Here is a 19,367-nt window from a genome sequence, read left to right as displayed (position 1 = left end):
TTGTTTGCTATTCACTGCCATGTCATTGATATCTGTTGTCACATTGCAAACATCTCAGCCAGTTTTGAATGTTTGCATGTTTTTCCCCTTTGCCTCTGATGTAACAAAAATGCATTTGGATGCAGTGAAAATTATTCATCCAAAAGGGGAAGAGAAAACTTGTGTACATGCTCAAACCAAACATACAGTTTCAGTCATTAAAAAACAAAGGCTGTAGAATGCTTATGTGCTCAGACCAATTCATAGCATTCAGACTTCTTAACCTGTTAGTTATAACAAAATTCAGCTGTAAAACTTTGTACAGTCCTTAAAAAGCAGAAACAGACACATACATAAATGCATATGTGGTTAAAGTAGTCAACATAAAAGTCAGTGGTTAATTGTCCAGACTTTAACAGATATCAGTAACAGGTGTAATAGCATGGCAATTAACATTGACATTTTTACCCTAAAATTTACTTATTTGACCTCTCTTATAATGACTGCCTGGGGGAAGATAACTTGCAGTCACTGAGCTCCTAATGAAATGTCAAGACTTGCAGTGCTGAGTCCCAAACTTTTATATATCCACTACAAGATTGCCATGCCTGTAAATGGTCCAAGAATGTCAATGTTGGATTTGTATGTTGTTGTCCAGATTTGCAGTCATTCAGTCGTCACTTTCCAGGACTTGGCATTGTGAGACTCAACAATTTAAATTATTTCCCAGTTGCTAAGCAGGGAATGTGGTTGTCTGTCAATGGCTGCAAAAGCAGTAACCTGTTAATGAAATATTGTTGCTAATGTAATTTTTAACTGTATCACATTATTAGACCACCAATAAAGAAACAATTAAAATCCTTCCTGACCAGCAGTAAATAGACAATTGTAAATTCTTCGTGGCTATTTACTTACTGAAAGTGAAAGGGTGAGAAGGTCACCCTAATAAACTACCAGACCATATTTTTATTGCTCATTGTTATGGCAACCATTTATTCAAATGTGCTTACTTGTCTGTATAGAGGGTCAAAACCTCTTCACACATCTATTTCAGTCATGGTTATATAGACATGTAGTAATGCAGGAGCTCTAGAGGGTCTGAAGTTCCCAGTAACTGCTTTGTTGGACACCAACAGTATAAGGCACAATACTCTTGCTTAATCCAGGTGCAGCTACGAGAACATGCCACTATAAAACAGGGTGACATTGAAAGTCACTCTTTGCAGAGACAGACACATTTTAGCAGCCTAATCTGTCATGCATTTCTCAGTCATGTTTCATTTCATACTTGCTGCGTCTTTTTTTTTTCTTCCTAATGAAGGACTTCTTCTCTTTTCATTTATAATTTAAGGGTCTCTATCATGCTCCTTTTTGCTTGTGTTTTTTTTTAATTTATTTTTCCCCTAGTGCCTGCCAAACATCAGCCTTCCCATGACTTGGGCAACCCATCCATTTCCCATGGTGACAAGTTAGTCACAGAGGCTGTAATTTAGGCAGCCATCAGACAATTGTTGATTTTAGCCTAGCTCCAGTCCCTGCAGTAGCTATGGTGCTGCCTGCAATGTCAGCCCTTTGGCATGCGCATGTACTTCCACTGATATACTTATTCTGATTATAGCACTACATTTGGCTTGTTGAGGACTGAAAGATCCATTTCTCTGACCTTCATTGCATCCAACAGAATTGCACCTCGCTGAGATACCCTACTTTCTGCAAGGTTACTTTAACACATAAACTGCTGTCTCCCCTTAAGTTGTTGCATGCTCCACTCTAATTTGGTTTCTGTCCCTTTAAAGCATTATCCTAGGCTTTTACGACTGCATTACATTTGCAAAACTTTGTGTCAGTTTACTGCTATTTCTGCACTTACTTAATTTTCCCTATATATGGTGGTACGGCGATAGTGTTGTTACCTCACAGCAAGCGGTTCTCCCTTTCAGTTCTCGGCTTGGCTTGGGAGTGCCTTCTGTGTAGAGTCTGCATGTCCTCCCCATGGTTGGGTAGCGTTCGAAAGACGTGCCTGCGTAAATGGGTGTGCCTTCGTTGAAGGTTGGGCGTCGAGCTGGCACCTCGGCGTTTCGTAAAAATCTACTGCCAATCATTAGCGGACCGGAGTTCCGCTGTGGCGACCCCTTACCTGGAAAAGCCGAAAGACAATCAACAACTTAATTTTCCCTATACTATCATTTCTACCACTCCTCTAGTACCATCTAAGAATGTTTAATCACATATCTTAACAATGGAAACATCAGACAGGAAGCTTCTATGGTTGGTGTTTCCATGAAATGTAGTCATACATTTCCTGTTTGTGAGTTGTTTATCCATCATTTTAAGCACTAAGCCATTAGAAGTTCATTGGTTCTCGACATCTAAGAGTAAAGATGCATGACTTTAAAACCTGCACTGCCAAGATTTTTACGTTCATCCATTTGGGCATTCACTTTCTGTCTGTAGTGACACAGTCACATGTTTTGAAGAAATTTCTGAGACTGTACTGAAGAACAATATGAGTAGTCCTACTAGACATTAGGGACACTGCAGCTGTTGTTAGCTTTGACATAACATTAATTTTCCCAGTCTTCACATGGTATAAGTCAATACAAGAGCTGTAGACCCCTGGAATATTCCACTTAACACACCTTGCCATACGGTGTAGTCCTATGAAATGAAACAATGGTAAACTTCCAACTGCCTGAAAGTTTTCTGTAATATTATGCAGAACATATTTTTGTCAGCTAAGAGCCTGCCCAGTTTTTTTTAATTGGTACTCCTATGACAGGTTTTACAACATGTCTGGATCACTGCATCATTTTCTGTAACATAAGAAATTGCCTCTCTTATCTTCCTCGTTTAAAAAAGCTCACTATTTTTTATGTACGTTTGTGTTATGGGGTAGAATGTTTATACTAATGTACTAAATGATAGATGTTGAAATATAATATATAGATGTATGTGTATGTCTGTGTGTTCAAAAACCTACATACAACAGCTCTGCTTTATAAGTTGTACGAACTTCAAAATCCTGCCAACGAAAGACTTGAAAAGATATAACTTTATAACTTAATAAATAAAAACATGAGCAGTAGTAGAAATAACGTTGTGAAGGAGAGCAGACCTTCTTCCAAACCAGTCAAACCAGTATGGCAAGATCTGTCCAAAACTCCAAGCCAACATGTATACACTATTTGTCAACACTGTGGATATGATATGGTTCTGATAAGGAAGAACCAAGTATTTGTTCTTCATTGTTGCATTACTACATAGCTAGAATAAATAGGACAACAATATGGGGAACTTTCACAGCCTTAGTAATATACATTGTGTTGTAGTTCACATTCAGTTTCCAGGTCTTTCTGTTTTTATTCCTTTTTGCTTTTAACTCTTCTCTTTTCAACATTTTTGCTTTTGTTTCTTTCCTGAAGCCGGGGTCACTTTGATGATGTTCTTCGTGTTTTACTGTTGCAGTCATCACACTTGGGTTATCTGACTGCAGGTAGCCCTCAGTTGGCCCGAATACCAGAAACTTAGTATTTCTGCGTCAGATGCTGTCGCTCCAGGACTGATAGCAGGGGTATAAAAACAGGCAGCCGATGGCATTACATCAGCCTTTCTTGCTGAGGAGCCTGAAGCAGAAGCAGGTCTCAAGTGCCAGTTGGCCACTACCTGAATTTTTGTTTACGAATTGAATAATCCTGAAGTCTTCTAAAGCTAAGTAGCACATTAGGAATCCTTTTTTCTTGCTCTGACCAATGTCCGAAAAAGTTAACAATTGTCTTGCCTGTGGAAAGCAAATATCTCACAGAGATTTTCATTCTTACTGCGTCACCTGTTTAGGCCCAGACCACGACATACCTCTCACTGTCGGTTTTGTGCCTTGTTTAACACCCGAACCACTCATCATCGGGCTCTCTTTGTCACTAAGTTCTTTTGCTCTCGATCTCCGTATTCTGAAATGGCTTCGGTAAGCCATCCGACTACCGATATTCTGAAAAAACGTAAGGATAAAGACAGAGACAGACCGCATAGGTCCAAAGCTGCTGACGACGCTTCCGTTAAGCTAGTCGCTAGTCCACCGGTACTCAATGAGGCGCTTTTGCAGCCTCTGATGCCTGCTTCAATGGATTCGCAGGCCTCTACTGAGACCCATTCAGAGTCCAGTATGCCGCGAGACCCTTCTTTGACTATGGAACCTGCGGATGTCTCTGCCTTGGATGGGTCCGGAGCCGCTGTGCAGGTACTTGCTTCTGAGGCAGTTCTTTGCTCAACCGATGTTCGACTCAAACCAACAACTTCTTTTTTATCTAAAACTACCGAGTTTTTTAGGCCCAGAGTATGCACTACACCTAGAAAACCGACAACCAAAGCGCATGCACCTGCTCCCATGCCACAAAAACAAATGCTCAGAATGGCTGAAGACCTTATTACTCTGATTAGAGGAAGTCAGCCTGCCTTACTCTGCTAAGAGAAAAAGAGACCAGTCCCCTACAGCTTCTACAGACTAGGAGTCGAATGGGTCTGAGGTTTCTGATTATGAAGACATGCCCTTATCTGCTTATGAGGATTCAGATGCAGAGGAATCCATTCCCTCTGCCTCCGTTCCAGAGGATTTTTCTTTTGAGGAAACATTGCATACCTTAAGACAGCATTTCCACTGGGAATGCCAAGACTATCCTCAGTCCAAAAAGAGACTCAGAGAATTCCTAGAGTTGCCTCAGCACAGGCCTTTAGAAATTCCCCCCTGTCCTGGATGTTGTTGATGATGTTTTTATGGAATCCATTCTTACTCCTGACAACTTTACCTCCTGCCCCTAGGAAACCAGACAGGTGCTACAGAGTACCTGACATTCACAAATTTCTTGTCAGGAATCCTACTGCTGACCCAGAGATAATTTCCCAGGGGCCTAAAGGTATCAAGGCAACTACAGCCAAGAATCCCACCCCTTCAGACAGGGATTCCAGAGCCTTGGACAGATAGGGTAAAAAGGTATATACCTCTGCAACTCTGGCTATTAGAGCATTGAATTGTCAGTTTCACATGCTGAAGTCCCAGCAACATATTATGGAACTTATTACACAAAAAGTGGCAAACTTTACAAACTGTGCAGAAGATAAAGATTTGCAGGAGCTTATGCACTCTGCAAGCCAGGTCAGCAAGCATACTTTGCAGTGTGGCTTTGACACCCTAGAAGCATCTTGCCGGGCAGCAGTCACTGGCTCTGGACTGAAAAGACATGCTTGGCTCAAGTCACAGACCTTGCCAGACCATGTCAAATCTAAGTTACTAGACGCTCCTCTAAACAAGGACAGTTTGTTTGGCAACAAAGCAGAAAAGGTACCCAAAAAAATGGAAGAAAAAGCTAAGTCTGTGCATTCTGTTAAATAATTCTTACAAGTGCAACCCCCTAGGTTCAGTAGGCATTGCCCTTCCAAACACTGTTTTTTTCCAGCCCCCTCCAGGCCTTCTCAAACCAGATCCAGAGGTAACAGACCACCTAGTCTACAGTCTCAGGGTATGCAGAGATCTAAGTAATGGAGTGCCCCACCCCTAAAACAGGGAGTCGTAAGCCACCTCCTTACGGAAAAAACTCACAATGACTTCTTTACTCCACTCCCCCACCCTGCCCAATTGCTTGTGCCCCTAGGAGGAAAACATGCCCTTCATGCAAGAAACTGGATGTCTATCACACAGGGCCGATGGGTCCTCAACATTGTATCCCAGGGGTACAAATTCTGTTTCCACTCACTGCCAACCCCAAGTGGGTTTCCAGACCTTCCTCCAAACCAGTGGGCAGAGGCTCAAAGCCAACTACTTTCTCTGCTCAATATCAGGGTTATTCAGCTGGTTCCAGTAGAACAGAGGGGTCAAGGATTCTACTCCAGACTCTTCCTGGTAGCCAGGAAAGAGGGCTGTTGGTGCCCATTCCAGGATCTTTCTATTCTCAACACCTTCCTGGTGGTACCAAAATTCAGAATGCTTACCCTGCAATAGCTTCTTCCTATGCTAGCCAAGGATGCCTGGTTATTCACCCTAGACTAAAAGGAAGCCTATCTGCACATCCCCATAAGGGAGTCATGCAGGAAGTGTCTACGTTTCAGGGCAGGATCTATGCATTATCAGTTCTCTGCTTAGTTCTTTGGCTTATCTACTGTGCCCAGAGAATTCGCAAAATGCCTGGCTCCAGCCATTGCATACTTCTGGCAGAGAAATATCCAAATTTACCCATACTTGGACGACTGCCTGATTCAGGTGGACAGTCAGCAATTGCTGTTGCAGCACCTGACATTTGTGGAAAACCTTCTCACTTTCTTGGAGTACACCATCAATGAAAAGAAATCAAAACTGGCACCCAGTCAAAAGACTGTATACCTGGGAGCAAGCTTGGACACAACATCCCAGATGGCATTCCTCACTTCAGAAAAGCAAGTCTGTCTGACAGCCTACTTCAAACAAATGGCCACCAGAACCCAGCTATCCGCAAGAAAAATACTGCAGGTTCTAAGGTTCATGGCCTCATGTATACTGCTAATTCCATATGCAAGACTGCATATGAGGAAACATCTATGGTACTTAAAACATCTTTGGTGCCAACATTCTCAAGACTTGGAAACAGTCATTCCTATCATACCCTGTCTAAGGACAGAGTTCCTTGGTGGGCAGAAGCATGCAAACACAACAAGGGGCTGCCCTTTACTCAAACCCATGCCGCCCAGACCCTAAACACAGAAGCATCAGACTATACCTGGGGAGCACACATGGATGGCAAATGCATTCAAAGTCACTGGAGCCCAAGTCAAATTCATCTGCACATCAACCAAAAAGAGATGCTAGCTGTGCAGAATGCTCTGACAGCTTTCATACCCTACTGCTTCCAGGACAACTGCTAATAAAAACAGACAACACCACAGTTATGTGGTACATCAACAAGCAGGGGGGGACCCACTCTGCAGGTTAGCCATGGTCCTGTGGAACATGGCCTTGGATATGCAAGTCCATCTACAAGCTCATTTCCTGCCAGGCAAACAAAACTCACTGGCAGATGACCTAAGCAGAAATCTACTAGACCCACACGAATGGCAATTGGAGCCCAGCACCTTCAACCTTTTGATTCAGAAATGGGGGACCCCAGAGGTGGATCTCTTTGCCTCCCCCTTCAACCACCAGCTGAGCAAATTCTACACCAGGAATCCTCACAGTAGGGCCTGGAAAGTGGATGCCCTGTCTTTTCAGAGGGTCAATCTCTCAGTCTATGCCTTTCCCCTCTGCCTCTTCTTTCAAGAGTATTACTCAAGATAAGACAGGACAAACCAAGTACAATTCTGATTGCCCCAGACTGGCCACGCCAGCACTGGTACCCACTCCTGCGCAGCCTGTCACCGGTGCCACCCTGGCACCTACACCAGAACCCAATCCTGCTCTCTCAGCAGGAGGGACAGATTTTGCATCCACAATTGCAAACCCTAAATCTTGCAGCCTGCCTTATTCCTTGAATTCTACCCCTGCAACCCTAAGCAAGCAGGTGCTGGACATCATTCTCGAGGCCAGAAGACCCAGTGCAAGAAAATCCTATGCTGATAAGTGGAAAAGGTTCTGCTCCTGGATTCAGTCTAAAGGAGAGGACACAACAATGCCCTCTCTGCCTCTAATCCTGGATTATGTAGCAGATTTACTCCACAAAGGCCTGTCCTTCTCCTCCATTAAGATACATGCCTCAGTCATTTTGGCTCATTTCAACACTGAGCTACCTCTCTTCTCACACCCTCTTATCAAACAGTTCCTGAGAGGAGCACACAACTTAAGGCTGCCAAGTAGAGCACCCACCCCTGCTTGGGACCTTAACTTTGTACTGGAAAAGCTCTGCATCAGCAGAGTTAAAATTCCTCTCTTGGAAAACAGCCCTGCTTTTGGCCATCACTTCAGCTAGAAGAGTTTCTGAGCTACAAGCACTCATGGCTGTGGAACCCTTCATTATTTTCCATGCTGACAGAGTTTCCCTTAGGAGTAACCCTTCCTTTATGCCTAAAGTGGTGTCCAATGTGGCTCTCAGCCAATCCATCCATTTGCCTACTTTCTTCCCTAATCTCCAAAATAAAGGGGAAAGGATCCTGCACTCCTTCAACATGCACAGACAGCTCAGATTCTACCTTGATAGGAGTAAGCCCTTCAGAAAATCTGACCAGTTGCTCATCAGCTTTGCAACGGGGGCAGAGGGCAAGGCCATTTCAAAACAATTTCCAAATGGATAGCACACTGCATCCATTTCTGCTACAAGCACCATGGGAAACCAACCTCTCAGGGGGTCAGAACACATTCCACTAGGGCATCTACCTCTACAGCATTTCTCAGGGGAATCCCTACCAGGGACATCCTGGAAGCTGCTACCTGGAGTTCTGTACACACCTTCACCAAGCATTACCACCTGCTTATCTTTTCCAAATCCAGGGCAGGTTTTGCAACAGCAGTACTGCAAGGCATACTAGCCAGCTCTAACTCTTCTTAACTGCCTCCACCCTTCTTCAGCTTTGGGAATCCACCCAAGTTTGATGGCTGCAACAGTGAAACACAAAGAACATAGTACAGTTGTGTACACTTACCATAAATGTAGATGCTCAAGTGTATTCACTGTTGCAGTCCTGGTTTCCCTCCCTCTCTCTCTCTCTTTGTCCTCTCTATGGCTATTACTCACCCCTTTCAGGGGAATTGTTTTTGGTATTTACCTTTTACTGGTGGTCTTTTCCCCACCATAACTTAGCTCCCTCTTTGGGGGGCTCCTGACATTTGGGGCAAGAAAAACTGATGTAATGATGTCAGCTGCCTGTTTTTATACCCCTGACAATCTGACATCAGTCCTGGAGTGACAGCATCCGACGCAGAAATACTAAGTCTCTGGTATTCGGGCCAACTGAGGGCTACCTGCAGGCAGATAACCCAAGTGTGATGACTGCAACAGTGAATACACTCGAACATCTACATTTATGGTAAGTGTACACAACTGTACTTTTGCTGTAATGGCAGACAAGATTAAAGTAAAATGTATGGCTGTATAGATTTTTAGAGGACAAGGTTCAAATTGTTTGTAAGAGATTGTACATACACCAATATACACAGTATAAATCATAGAGTCAATGCACATGATAAGGAATTAGAAAAATGCTGAATATTAGTAGTGTAAATCAATTAGAATCTCCTGGCACTGGCTCATTTATAACTTGCTAAATAAATATTTTCAAGGTTATCTGTTTGATGTGGGATTTGAAAATTTTTATTTGTTCATCAACCATTTGAAAGATAAATTTTATTGTCTCATGGATTACATTGCTATGATTTATAGGTCTGACTTGCATATGGTACATGTCAGCTGTGTTTTTGTGTACCTATCACATTATTCATGTGATGTTTGTATAAAATCCAAATAGGCACAGTCGGAAACATGTAGTGTGTTGCAGCATGCTTTTTTATTTTCCCCGAAAGAGAACATTTTAACCTATCATCATGCTGTATTGCGTGCCTAATTATTCAATTTCAGGGCTTGAACATAGTCCAGGAAAGTTGATAGGGAAATGTTAAATGTGTCGTTCAAGTATGGAACTAACATCACCTGTTGCAGATTAGAGTTATGACTACCTACAGTATACAGCTGGTAGATATACAGATAGCTATAAATAGCTTGCTATTACTGGGTAAAAATGAGAATGAACAGAAAAGAAAGTAAGAGAAAAATGTTGTAATTAAGGAAGTGGCCAAGTCTGGTCTGCAATTCCTTAGATGTTGGGGGTATAGGGATGGCAAAGGAGGAGAGACAGCAGTGAAAATCTGGAGCCAAAATTTCTGTTCCAAATTAATTAATATTGATACAACAGAGCCTTTTCAATCCAGAAAATAATGTTTATTTAAATAATGTTATAAAGCAAGAGTGGGTTTATTGGGCCAGTAGTACTTTGCTATCGAGTAACACTGCCACGTGAGAAACTGATGTATGAATTTTATCCCTAGAATTCTACCCTAAATTGACTGGGAAGAATGCTTCCATTAGAGATGAGGCATCCCTGTTGAAAGCACAGTTCCTGATACTGAAGTCCCAACACTTCAAAAATTACATCCAATTAAAAAAAAACATTGGAACTGAAGGCATTTAAAGAGTGCTTCCATACCCTTATAACTTGCAGATCTCATGGTTGGGAAATACTTCAACCTGCTCCACTCTTAGAATTTGTTCATATTCTGTGTAATTGCACTTTAATTCTTGCTATTCTGAGGGTCCTGGTTGCTGTCCTTGGACTTTCAATGGGTACCCAGAGAAAAATGATTTATTTATTTAATTATTGTTTTGTAAATCACCCCCGTGGTCTCCTCTTCCTTAACCCAGATTGACCCAATCTGTCCTGTCTTGGTACAACTGAAATGAGAGCCCTCTGGCCCATTCATTACCTGGATGGAGGGCCTCATCAACCCATTCAGTCCCTGGGGAAGGTAAGTGTCAGATGGAAGGAAGCAGACAAGTTTTCCAGACCTAGCAGATTCATTTCTTAACTTCATAGTGTTCCTAACCCTATGGCCTACTGCAAAGATACATGCATGCCTTCACACACTTCTTTCTCCTGAGTTTTAGTGCTTGTACCATGGGAAGCATATCCTCAGTAGGCCCACTCTCTGAAGGCGCAACACCCAATGCCCTGCTAAGTGGGAAGACAAAATCACCTTCCTCACCTCAGCATGGCCATATCAGCGACAGCTGCTCACTCCCACCCTCCCTGTCGTAATCCACTAATTGTACATAGGAGATCTGGGCCACAGTCAGATATCATCCTTCTATACCGCAGACAAGGGCATGAGATGAGGCTTATTTTTGCTTAGAGGCAGAATGCTGTGAGAATTTTACCCACAGCTCAGTGGGCCAGATTAAGAAGTGTGGGTAATACTCACTCAAAAAAAGTGATTGAAAAAGACATGTCCAACAGGAGTCCTTATGAATTATTGTTTAGATATCTCAGCTTACTGGTCTAAGATGCACTTTAGCCTTGAATAGGCCCGCCATAATTTTTCCATGACTTCTCTGACATCACACGGACATGAAGCAGGGAACATACTCCACTGTGCTACTTGGAACACATCTGGAAACATGTTTTATAGCAAATAAAAGATAATAGCAATGATTTCAGTCATGCAAAATACTGTAACTCTACAGTGAAATTACAACAAGTAACTACATGTTTTGCCATTTCTAGTATGATTGATAATATACCAAGGATGTAGATATTTTTTTGTGATGTGCCAAAGCTAAAGTTAAACATTTGATGACACAGCAAGGATGTAGATGAACACAATGTGTCTACACTGTTCTCCAAATGGATACTTTAATGTCACTTTTTACTTGGGGTCTACTGTTAAGACAAACATATATAGACACATATACACACACACACACACACACACACACACACACACACACATATATACATAAATGCTACAACTCCAGTTATGAAACGCCACATGCGGTAAGTGAAGAAACTTGTAATGGTAATATACATACAGATTAATGTCACATGTCTACAGTTATGAATGCTTACTCCTCTCTGTACTCTTCTTTTCTAGACCTAACACCACTCTTAAGTATTCAACTCCGGTACCACCTTTAACATTCCTATAAGAAAAGCACAGTCCGGGTCTGAACTGAGTGCAAACAGCTACAGTTAACTTTGAGTATGTGTCTACCTGTTTGAGCCAATCTTCATTTTCCCCTGGAGAGCACTGTGCTTTGGCTGTAAGCAGCCCCCCCCCCCCCACCACCACCACACACATCTTCCACTTTCTCTTATTCCCTTCTGTTAGCAAATAGTATCCATAACTGATCAATACTGTGTGTTTGTTAATTTAAACTATGATGTAGATGAACACAATGTGTCTACACGGTTCTCCAAATGGATACTTTAATGTCACTTTTTACTTGGGGTCTACTGTTAAGACAAACATATATAGACACATATACACACACACACACACACACACACACACACACACACACACACACACATATATATACATGAATGCTACAACTCCAGTTATGAAACGCCACATGCGGTAAGTGAAGAAACTTGTAATGGTAATATACATACAGATTAATGTCACATGTCTACAGTTATGAATGCTTACTCCTCTCTGTACTCTTCTTTTCTAGACCTAACACCACTCTTAAGTATTCAACTCCGGTACCACCTTTAACATTCCTATAAGAAAAGCACAGTCCGGGTCTGAACTGAGTGCAAACAGCTACAGTTAACTTTGAGTATGTGTCTACCTGTTTGAGCCAATCTTCATTTTCCCCTGGAGAGCACTGTGCTTTGGCTGTAAGCAGCCCCCCCCCCACCACCACCACCACACACATCTTCCACTTTCTCTTATTCCCTTCTGTTAGCAAATAGTATCCATAACTGATCAATACTGTGTGTTTGTTAATTTAAACTATGACCACAGTAGCCTACTGATACAAGGTTATCCTGGTTTTCCACCTGAGAAATTAAGAAGAGACTTACAGTTTCAGAGCAGTCCTTGGTCAATTGTGATTGTTTCTTAACACATACTTGTCTTGCTTTGTGATTGTTTCCAGCCCCTCATACAAGAACCTAACAGGGTCTCTACCCGCCGCTCCCCACCCTGCCCCTATTCCCTTCCACCCCAGTGGTCCCACCATTATTGCACTCAAACCCTCCCATCTTTCCAATAGCCAACCACAGCTAACCCAACACTACCTCCTCCATATTCCCTCTACTATCACACCTCCTCAACTGACATGTACAAGCATACCTTTCCTTTGCTCACTGCATACACTCTCCTTGCATATCTTACATCCTACCAAAGCTCCATCATTCCCCCACTCAACCACTACCACTGTACTACTACTCACACCACCACCCATGTCTCACCCATACTCAGCTTCCCTCCCACCAGCTCAAGAACCATCCCTATGCACCCCCCACATATTCTACCAACTATATTACTCAAGCGTAAAGCATGCCTACAAGTTAAAATAGTAACCCTCCCACCATACCTATTACCCACAGAGCACAATCATAAAGTTTCCCTTATAAACAAACACATTCAAAAACTGAGAAAACTAATAATCTCATGCATATCAAAACTAGCCCTAAGTGGAGACATCCACCCCAACCCTGGCCCTACCATTTCCAACCCCAATCCTCATAATCAGACTAGAAACCACAACTTCTCCCATATTACAGCCAATAGAAAGCCAAGTGACTTCCTTCTACTAAATCTAAATATTAGAAGTATATCCAACAAAGTCCATGAACTCCATGCCACCATAGACTTATACTCCCCAGATATAGTCGTCCTGACAGAAACCTGGCTAAAACCTTACATTACCAGTGAGCAAATACTCCCTACAGGTTACGGCATACTAAGAGTAGACCGGCTAAACAAAAAAGGAGGTGGTGTAGCTATAATATTTAAACAACATCTAAACATCCAGATCCTAAAATCATCAGCTCCACAAATAGACAATGAAGAAATAATATATACCAACCTCAAAATTAACCAAAACAAAACCATCAACATAATTGGATGCTACTTCCCACCTGGCCAAAACATCCCTCCACTAGAAAACCTCCTCAGCTGGTCTACCCACCATCTCCCCCAAGAAACTATCATCTTAGGTGATTTCAATATTGACTGGCAATCCTGTTCTGGCAACAATCCAACCCATCATGTACACCTTCATGGCTTCACCCAACTAGTCCAGTCACCAACAAGGATAAATAAAATCTCCAGCAGGCACACTACCCTGGATTGGATACTAGTCAGTAAGAACCCCCAGTCATATATAACAGGCTGCTTATCAGATAGCCTCAGTGATCACTCCCCAACATTCCTACTCAAAAAATACCTGTACCAAGCTAAACCTGTCATCTATCATCAAATACGTAAAAAAATAAACTTTAACCCACTCACATTCATCTCATCCCTCAAAGAATGTAACTGGCATGCTCAAAAGTACCTCAGTCTAGATGATGCAGTTGAATTTTTTAATACTACCTTCCTGAACATCCTTAATTACCATGCCCCGTAAGATTTTCCAGAACCAAAGCACAACCCTCCCCATGGCTACAGAAAACCACTAAGTCAGAAATGAAAAACAGGGATAAAGTCTGGGAGCACTGGCGCAAAACCAAAACCCCTGCAGCTAGACAGAAATTCCTAGAACTACGCAATAGAGTCAAAAAGCTAATAAAACGGGACAAATTCCAATACTACCAGTCTGCCCTAGACTCCTCACAACACAGCCCCAAACAATTCTGGTCCTCCATAAACTCCATCCTCCACCCAGGTAAAGTCAGTACCCCTCCTCCTAACATCCCTCACTCCTCACTGAGGGCTACCTGCAGGCAGATAACCCAAGTGTGATGACTGCAACAGTGAATACACTCGAACATCTACATTTATGGTAAGTGTACACAACTGTACTTTTGCTGTAATGGCAGACAAGATTAAAGTAAAATGTATGGCTGTATAGATTTTTAGAGGACAAGGTTCAAATTATTTGTAAGAGATTGTACATACACCAATATACACAGTATAAATCATAGAGTCAATGCACATGATAAGGAATTAGAAAAATGCTGAATATTAGTAGTGTAAATCAATTAGAATCTCCTGGCACTGGCTCATTTATAACTTGCTAAATAAATATTTTCAAGGTTATCTGTTTGATGTGGGATTTGAAAATTTTTATTTGTTCATCAACCATTTGAAAGATAAATTTTATTGTCTCATGGATTACATTGCTATGATTTATAGGTCTGACTTGCATATGGTACATGTCAGCTGTGTTTTTGTGTACTTATCACATTATTCATGTGATGTTTGTATAAAATCCAAATAGGCACAGTCGGAAACATGTAGTGTGTTGCAGCATGCTTTTTTATTTTCCCCGAAAGTGAACATTTTGACCTATCAACATGCTGTATTGCGTGCCTAATTATTCAATTTCAGGGCTTGAACATAGTCCAGGAAAGTTGATAGGGAAATGTTAAATGTGTCGTTCAAGTATGGAACTAACATCACCTGTTGCAGATTAGAGTTATGACTACCTACAGTATACAGCTGGTAGATATACAGATAGCTATAAATAGCTTGCTATTACTGGGTAAAAATGAGAATGAACAGAAAAGAAAGTAAGAGAAAAATGTTGTAATTAAGTAATTAAGGAAGTGGCCAAGTCTGGTCTGCAATTCCTTAGATGTTGGGGGGTATAGGGATGGCAAAGGAGGAGAGACAGCAGTGAAAATCTGGAGCCAAAATTTCTGTTCCAAATGAATTAATATTGATACAACAGAGCCTTTTCAATCCAGAAAATAATGTTTATTTAAATAATGTTATAAAGCAAGAGTGGGTTTATTGGGCCAGTAGTACTTTGCCATCGGATAACACTGCCACGTGAGAAACTGATGTATGAATTTTATCCCTAGAATTCTACCCTAAATTGACTGGGAAGAATGCTTCCATTAGAGATGAGGCATCCCTGTTGAAAGCACAGTTCCTGATACTGAAGTCCCAACACTTCAAAAATTACATCCAATTAAAAAAAAACATTGGAACTGAAGGCATTTAAAGTGTGCTTCCATACCCTTATAACTTGCAGATCTCATGGTTGGGAAATACTTCAACCTGCTCCACTCTTAGAATTTGTTCATATTCTGTGTAATTGCACTTTAATTCTTGCTATTCTGAGGGTCCTGGTTGCTGTCCTTGGACTTTCAATGGGTACCCAGAGAAAAATGATTTATTTATTTAATTATTGTTTTGTAAATCACCCCCGTGGTCTCCTCTTCCTTAACCCAGATTGACCCAATCTGTCCTGTATTGGTACAACCGAAATGAGAGCCCTCTGGCCCATTCATTACCTGGATGGAGGGCCTCATCAACCCATTCAGTCCCTGGGGAAGGTAAGTGTCAGATGGAAGGAAGCAGACAAGTTTTCCAGACCTAGTAGATTCATTTCTTAACTTCATAGTGTTCCTAACCCTATGGCCTACTGCAAAGATACATGCATGCCTTCACACACTTCTTTCTCCTGAGTTTTAGTGCTTGTACCATGGGAAGCATATCCTCAGTAGGCCCACTGTCTGAAGGCGCAACACCCAATGCCCTGCTAAGTGGGAAGACAAAATCACCTTCCTCACCTCATGGCCATATCAGCGACAGCTGCTCACTCCCACCCTCCCTGTCGTAATCCACTAATTGTACATAGGAGATCTGGGCCACAGTCAGATATCATCCTTCTATACATGAACAAGGGCATGAGATGAGGCTTATTTTTGCTTAGAGGCAGAATGCTGTGAAATTTTACCCACAGCTCAGTGGGCCAGATTAAGAAGTGTGGTAATACTCACTCAAAAAGTGATTGAAAAAGACATGTCCAACAGGAGTCCTTATGAATTATTGTTTAGATATCTCAGCTTACTGGTCTAAGATGCACTTTAGCCTTGAATAGGCCCGCCATAATTTTTCCATGACTTCTCTGATATCACACGGACATGAAGCAGGGAACACACTCCACTGTGCTACTTGGAACACATCTGGAAACATGTTTTATAGCAAATAAAAGATAATAGTAATGATTTCAGTCATACAAAATACTGCAACTCTACAGTGAAATTACAACAAGTAACTACATGTTTTGCCATTTCTAGTATGATTGATAATATACCATGGATGTAGGTATTTTTTTGTGATGTGCCAAAGCTAAAGTTAAACATTTGATGACACAGCAAGGATGTAGATGAACACAATGTATCTACACAGTTCTCCAAATGGATACTTTAATGTCAGTTTTTACTTGGGGTCTACTGTTAAGACAAACATATATAGACACATATACACACACACACGCGTGCACACACACACACACACACACACACACACACACACACACACACACACACACATATATACATGAATGCTACAACTCCAGTTATGAAACGCCACATGCGGTAAGTGAAGAAACTTGTAATGGTAATACATATACATACAGATTAATGTCACATGTCTACAGTATGAAACTCCACATGCCCTAAATAAAAGAATCCTGAAGTGATAAAGGGCATGCATATTTGATGGTACCTTATCTTTTTACAAAAGAGTACTTTTACTTAGTTTCCATTATTCCTTATTGTTATAATGTACAGATTATTCCTTATTGTATTAATGTACAGTATCTGCAAGACACCGCTCTCTACTTCATCTGTTCATTTGAGATCGTGTAGCACTTTTGTTACATTACAAATTCGTCAGCATCTTTTTATTTGAAAGATACTGCTCTCCACTCTATCTACCAACTTGAATAGTTAAATTTCTCCCCTTCTTTCCAGCATAGATCTGTTGGTATGAAAGCAAACTTGAATGTACGGAGGTTTTTTTTTTTTAAAAAAGACCTTATATTTTCTGACTGCTGTCATAACAAATACTCTATGAAAGTGTGCATGGTAAAATAATGTAATCTTTCAATTATTTGTATGGGAACAGTCTCCAGTGAGCTAGTGTTTTTTTAGCTTATGAGTCCATTCTTTCTATGCCAGGTGTGTTTAGCCTGAGATTCTGTTCTTTGTATATTTTTCAAGTTGAAGGAAAACACCTTAGAAAGGATGACTCCTGAGATATCTACTCATGTACATGGATATTCCATTTATATATATTTCTAGCTAAGTAATCCCCTTGGACAACAACTGTTCTCTTTCAGATGAAACAGGGAGGCATAGCATACAGCTGATAGCATTACATTACTTGACTGCAACCCTGTAACACTATCAAAGTTCACTATTATAATATTAACTAATATTACATGCTGTATATTCCATTCATTACAAATGCTTGAAATGGTAAATGATTAAAAATTATGTGTCATCAGTAATCTAATAGCATACAGAAACATTGTTTGTAACAGATACTCCTGGATGTTCATAGACATGCATTTCAGATGCATACATGAACCTTGCACAGGTTGTCTTGTGCATTTCCACAGCCATCCCAATTTCTTAAATGGCATGCAAGACTGCCTGGTTACTCCACTATGTACTAGGCAGACCTGTGGTCAGGATGCTGGAAAATGTCAAGTAGCATTACAGTGATACACAGCACAACAGTGATAGGCAGCTCAGTAAGCTGTCTTGTAACTTACAACATTACAAGACAATTCACTTATACTACTATTTCCACTTCATCAGTACCTTCCCTCAAACCAAGTCCCTTCACTCGAAGCCAAGGGTTGAATTTTCAAATGCCCATGTAATCATCCAGTTCCCATTTATAGAAAGATTTTGTATAACACTGACTAATATGCACTGGAAATCTGTTCCAGAGGTAGGGAAGGTGCTGTGTAGTGAGCCAATCTCGTCACCTTGTTTTATTTATTGCTTGGAGAAGATTTAGATCCCTAGCCCTGGTGTTTGTGAGACTGTTTGTTTTACAGAGGTAAGGGAGGGCCAGGACTGTTGGGAGCCTAATTGTTCAGGAGGCAAACATAGATATCCTATCAGGATTTTATGAGATACAGAAAAGAGGGGTAATATTTACAGTCAATCCTAATAGCATAATGTTTTTTAAGTTTTTGATCTTGAGAGGAACCTCTGTATTTGATATTTCTAATGAGGTAAATCTCTAAGAGGGAATTATATTGAATGCTTGGCCTAGTCATTGCTGAGTATAAGGGAACAATGGCCTTTTCGCATCTTGATGGTTTTCTCCCCACAGTTAGTTTCATCAAGTAGAAGGGCTTCTGAACACCATCATTATGTGGTGATGAAAGTATGGGGAACTGACAGTCTATTTTCCAAGGTCTCTAACAACATTCTCATTTTGATTGGGGCATTGTCTGTTATATGTCGTGGAGAGCGATAGCGAACCAAATCTGACAGTGTTGCATTTTTTGGCATTTAATTTAAGCCTTTTATTTGCACACCAGTTATTTAAAAGAGTACAGTCTATTTGAAAGGCTTGGATACCAGATGGTGACTTGACAATGACTGTTTTTACAGTTGCCTGCAAATTTAGTAAACCAAAGTTCTTTGTTTATGATTTGGAAATCAGAAAAGTATATGCAGAGCAAAAGAGGTCTTAGCATAAAGCCTTGTGAAATACCACAGGTCATCTTCGTACTCTCTGATCATGCTTCTGCTCTCCGCACCATATGGATTCTATCGATTAGTTCATCTTATCACATAGGGATCTATAGGTAAGGCGTTTACCTTACTAATGATGGAAACATGGGGATGGTGGCAAATGCTTTGGCCAGGTCAAGGTATGCCATGTGGACAGCATGGCTGCTGTCAACAGTTTGTGTTACCATCTCAAAGAAGTTGACCAAGTTCATGAGGCAGCA

The 19,367-nt window shown here is 41.2% G+C and overlaps 1 protein-coding gene across 3 annotated transcripts in view; it reads left to right on the top strand.

The window, feature by feature from the left end:
* The window catches only part of LOC122787231 (cAMP-specific 3',5'-cyclic phosphodiesterase 4D-like), a 1,697,022-nt gene that overhangs the window by 1,588,583 nt on the left and 89,072 nt on the right, over positions 1-19,367 (top strand). The gene's annotated exons all lie outside the window — the stretch shown is intronic.

The sequence above is a fragment of the Protopterus annectens genome, chromosome 13.part0, assembly GCF_019279795.1.
Source record: "Protopterus annectens isolate FY-2018-M chromosome 13.part0, PAN1.0, whole genome shotgun sequence".
NCBI lineage: Eukaryota > Metazoa > Chordata > Ceratodontiformes > Protopteridae > Protopterus > Protopterus annectens.
Note: the sequence above shows the minus strand (reverse complement) of the source record. Positions and strands in the feature narration are given on the sequence as shown.